Here is a 5,498-nt window from a genome sequence, read left to right on the forward strand (position 1 = left end):
CATATTGCTTTGTTGGCACAGGGGTAGCGGGATTGGTAGTGGGGGCAGTAGCGGCATGGACCAACAGCATTTGTTTCTTTTAAGGTTCTTGCGAAGTTTGACCTTTTCTCTTGTTCCAGAACTTCTTGTTGTTGTTGTTGTTGGCATTGTTGTCGTTGTTGTTGCTTCCTTTGGTTGGTTCGGAGACGGCGGTTGTGACACTTTGACAGACCCCATGATCAACGAGAGATTGCACTAGTTCCTTGGTACTGTCGAACATTGTGGGTTTGGAGGCTAGCACACTCCCTCGAAGCTGGGGTGATAGTCCCCAGATATACCTTTCCACCTTTTTGCTTTCCAGGATCATCATTCCTGGGAAAAGTATTATCAAGTCACTGAATCTATTTGTATAGCCTCCGATGTCCGAGCCTACCATTGTAAGGCCCCACAGCTCCTGTTCGAGATTTTGAATCTCGCCTCTTGGGAAGTACTCTCGTAGTAGCATTCGTTTCAGGTTTTCCCAACCCATGGAGCTTGCCACTACCAGGGTTAGTGACTTGTCGTGGCCGTTCCACCACGTTAGGGCTCGATCGGAGAAAGTACCTGCAACAAATTTTACTTTGCTTTCTTTGGGCCACGCGCATATTACGAACATAGCTTCTGTTTTTTCTATCCATTGGGATAGAGCCATCACTCCCCCCAGTCCCATTAAAGGGAATGGGTTTGCCGTTGGTGAAGCCTTTGTAAGTACATTCTCCAGAACGGCCTTGGCTTGGGCCATTTGTAAAGCTGTTTATTCCTCCTCCTGACCCGTTGTTACTCATTTGTGCCATCGCTGCGGTTACAGCGGCTGTTATAGCAGCTTGAAACATAGCTGCATCCATAGTTGGAGGGGGTGGTGGTGGTGGTGTTGGAGTTGAGTTTCTGTGTGATGATCTACGGGGAGGCATGTTCTGGTAGAGAAATAACAATGAAGACTATAAGTTTTTAATGATTGGACAATCGTGCACTGGAGGGTTAGTTATATCTTGTAATTTGTTTTGACTTTAGTTAATGGTTTCGAAGTAGATATAGCAATTTAGATAATTCGATAAATTTTCGAGAGGTATGTAAAGAAATACTTCATATATATATATATATATATATATATATATATATATATATATATATATATATATATATATATATATATATATATATATATATGTCAAACATATGGTGTGTTACATTTTTCTTTGTGGTTAGGAAAATTTGACCTATCTAGAGGTCTCCGATTACAAGTTCAAAGAAGGAAAAAAAAATTTATCCGAGGTCCTATTATATATCAAAATTGTTGGGGTTGGAGAAGTTCTACTTGCGGCGTGTTGTGCGTTTTGAGCTAGACTCTGCATCCGATTGTTTGACTCCCATTTAATGCCTCTCAAAGAACGCTTGTTGTTCCTTCATCTCTCTTATTTCTACAAGCGTTGTCTCTATTTAGCTTTGAAGCATCCCTGTGTGGAGTTGGGTATCTTCGTGTAGTCCGTCCAGACGACGGATTTCTGCGGCGTTACCCTGTGCAGCAGCATTGATCTCATGAATTTTGGCCGCTTGAATTCCCGACTGGTAGGTCTGGTTGGCTTTTTTTTTTCCCACAAGGACGGGAAGCGCTCGATCGGCTGAACCTCCTCCACTGACGTCGTAGAACTCTCGACACATGACAAAGGGAGGGCATCCACATAGTTGATGGCTCCAATGGTGGAGACGGCTTCCCCAAATGGGAGTGGGACCTTGGTAGCCCATTCTAATTGTAGGAGGACGGGGAGCTGGTGGGTTGATTATTTCCGGCTGGGAGTATGTTTCGTCCGTACTTTCCTTCCTCTTCGACTTCGAATTCCTCTTCAATTTCCTCTGGGTCTTCTTCTGGATCTTCTTCTATCCATCCACCGTTACCTTGGTTCGGGTAGTAGGGATCTCCCGGTATATGGAATCTGACCATTTTGTCTTTACTAGAATAGAGTTATGAAAATTTTATAAGAAAAGAAATTTCTGTTTGACGGCATCCTAAGTTCAACCAAATGTTGAGGTGTACATGATTTTTATTGTCCTTATATTTTTATAAAATACTCCTATAGTATTCCGAATTTGCAAGTTTAGTATTTTTATTTGGTAAGTTTTTGACTTGTTGTCCACTACGACCATTCCTCGACGTACGTTGGTCAAATCTAGGATAAATATAGTGGATCAGGCTATATTTATTCTCGATTTGATTACATACCTCGAGGCCCAGTCGTAGTGTCGCAACTTGCCTTAATACTTTTTAGAAAACTTTGCTATGATACGAGACCGATGCATGCGTGTAAAAATGTATTGTTTATGAAAACGTTTTGTCAGAGGGTTTTTGGTCCCTTTTGCATTTATAGTTTGTATATCTTATGTGGTTCGGTATACTTAGTTCACTATAAATAATGCTCTGATACCAATATGTCACACCCCCAAACCAGAATGGTGGAAACATTCGGGGGTGGGTGACTTCATGTAGTACCATAACAATTGAATATTATAAAGAAACTAACACAACCATCATATATATAACAAAAACGTACATCGTTGCGTAATACATGTTTCCAAAAGAATATTACAAATATTATGATTTAAAATGTTTAATAATAGATGCCTTAGCGTTTCTTCTTCAAAAGCTGGTGGTTACCTGTATTACTGATTCCCTGAGAAGTACAAGTAGTTTCGAAAAAGTGTCAACAATAAAGTCGGTGAGTTCATAACTGTTTTCATACCGAAAAAGTATGTCTTTTTAGAAGAAAATAGATGAACGTAGTTTCTAGAAAATCCAATATTTTCCATGTATAGTTTCAAAAAGTCCCCAAAAGTCGGAGGGCGTTAGTATCTTTCGTACCTCAATGATAAAGGTGAATTTATACTCAAAAGAATGTAAATACTGAATGCATTCAAGACTCTTGTAAATCAAACTTATTTTAATATTCCGTGTGAGTTTTATAACCATGCTATTGACCTAGATTTCCTGCAACAACGTTCTTTAGGCGTTGGGTGTGGACATAGTCCTACTTCCTTCTTGTAACAGTATACTGGATAATGTTAGCTTTCATGAATTTTCGAGGCTTAAAGTTCTTGTTTGCGGATGATCTATCATTAGAGCTGATTTTATCTATTGAAGAAGCAAGTTTAGCATGGAATCGATTGAGTCTTTCGAATTCCATGGTAAGTCTCTTATGATCAGGTAAGATGCGGTCAAACAACTCAAATACAATGAATTATTTTTCATTAGGAGAGATTGGAACAACCCAGTAACCATTAGGTGGGGGTTCAACAAAGGTAAGATAGGGTTTATAGTCGTCATCCCGTAATCTTCGGTGGGGATTTATCCAAGAATGGATCAAGGATTCATACATAGTGTTGTTGAATCCATTTTCTCTCCAGATTAGGTCAGCAAATTTTGATGCTTTCCAGTCGGCTTTCTTTTGTGTCGTTACAGGAGAATCATTGGATATTTTGGATGACATGTTGGAGGCTACGTTCTTAAAGTGGGGAGGAGTCACTGGTCGCTCAGGAAAAGGATTAGATTCTTGAATGATTTCCTGTTGCAGTGGTGACTGATGTTGCGGTGGTGAATGATGGCTTGGGTTCTTGTGAGGATATGGTTACGGTGAAGGTTGATGGGTTTTGGTATGTTGGCGAGAGATGCGATCTGAGTGATGGTCTTCATCACTTCCCCCTCTTGAGGATTACAGAGCCGGTGAATCCTCAAGCCATTGCTTAAGACCATCGACTTTAGCACACACATCCTGGAATTGAGCTTTGAGTGCGTCATCCAGTTGTTGATTGTTTGTGATGGTGGTGTTGAAGAATTGTCGATGAATCTCCTTGGTAAGTTGAAGAATCTCAGGACCATGAAAGTTGGAAGATAGGGAGTGTTGAAGGCTGTTGATTGTAGATTGTAGGACCGAGATGGTGGACTCATAAGCAGTATGAGTTCCATCTATTAGTTTCTTCGAATGATTTGACTGGTCCGCAATGGTTGTTTGAAGATCTATTTTGATTGTGGATACCTTAGAGATGAGGCGCTCCACAATAGCCATGAACTGCTGATGGTCAGCCATACGACTTGTATCCATAGATCAAATTCTCATTTCAACTTTTAGAGAAATTCACTTAGTAGCTAGTCGTTCCCAAGCTTCGAGTCGTTCGATCCTTTCAATAAAGGACTGTGGTCTTGGAATGTCTTCAGGTTGCGCTTGAGTAGGCTTAACCGCAACAAGAATCTGATCTACTTTGGTTTGTAGACTCAGAAATTCTTTTCTTGAAACAACAATCTTCTTTTTCTCTTTAGGCTTGGAGGTTGAGTATTGAGAGCCACTCGAAGCTTCTTCCTCATCAAAAATCATTAAATTATCATCAGAAGGGGTAGGTTGATCTACCTCATTGATATCAAAATCATCAAATTCGAATGTAGGTGCGGAGTTGACTTCGATTATGGCTCCATCATCTTGAGAATCTTTAACATTTGGAGTTGGAAGGGGTTTTGATGGGCCTTCACCACCAGGAGTGGTCTGAGCATTACGGATCATCTCAGCCATTGTGGACATCCACTCTTATACTTTCAGAATTGTGGCTACGGTATAGGCATTGCTAATGGAATGCCCTACGGAAGGGGTTTTGAATCTCTTGTTGTTTTTGTTGAAGCTACTTGTTCTGTTGATCTTTTCTCGCTTGAAATGCCCTACAGAAAGCGGCATATTTCTTTGCTTCAGCTTCATTGGATGGCTTGTATGAACTCCATGAATCATTAAGATTAATTTCGTCAAATCCTTGAGCATGCACAGAGGTGTCCCTCGGGTTCACGGGTCCTTGCATAATTGAGCTAACCTGCCTAAACCACCTGGAAAAGATGTAAGAAAAGTAGGATTTCTTGAGCTTCCGTGGTCTCCTTCACCTGTGGTCAAGTCTGGCCTTGGCTCAGTTCTGGCAACGGCAGAAAAATTGCTCTACTATTGGGAAGGTGTTTGAAGTGTGTGGGTTACAGACAAAAGGATGGAGTTCAACTCTTCAGATGAAAATAAATGTAGATGGGAAGCCTTGGAGACCTTAGGGCAAGAACCAGTTACATCCCCTTGGGAGTGAGCTGGGGGTGAGTCTCCACATTCAGCTGAAACAGACACTTTTTGTGTCTGAGGGGAATTCAGTGGTTGAATTAAATGGGTCTGCGGCCACCCCAATGACTACCGGAGCCTTTTTAGAGGCTGCGACATAAGTCCGGTCACATATTTGGTCAGTGGATTTGGTTTTTCTTTTCTTGAAGATATAAATAGGTTGTGTGTCATCAACAAAATTACTCATAAGTTCCATGGAGGGAGATTTAGATTGAGTGTCATCTGATTTGTCATCTGAAAGCACAATTTATGTGAGTTTCCTTTTCTTAGATGGTTCAGTGTTCTTGGGAGTATCTTTCTTCTTTGGGGTTCCATGTTTCTTGATGATGTCACGGGGGCCTTGTTTTGGTGAAC

This window comes from Lactuca saligna, chromosome 2, assembly GCF_052625555.1.
Source record: "Lactuca saligna cultivar CGN05327 chromosome 2, ASM5262555v1, whole genome shotgun sequence".
Lineage (NCBI taxonomy): Eukaryota > Viridiplantae > Streptophyta > Magnoliopsida > Asterales > Asteraceae > Lactuca > Lactuca saligna.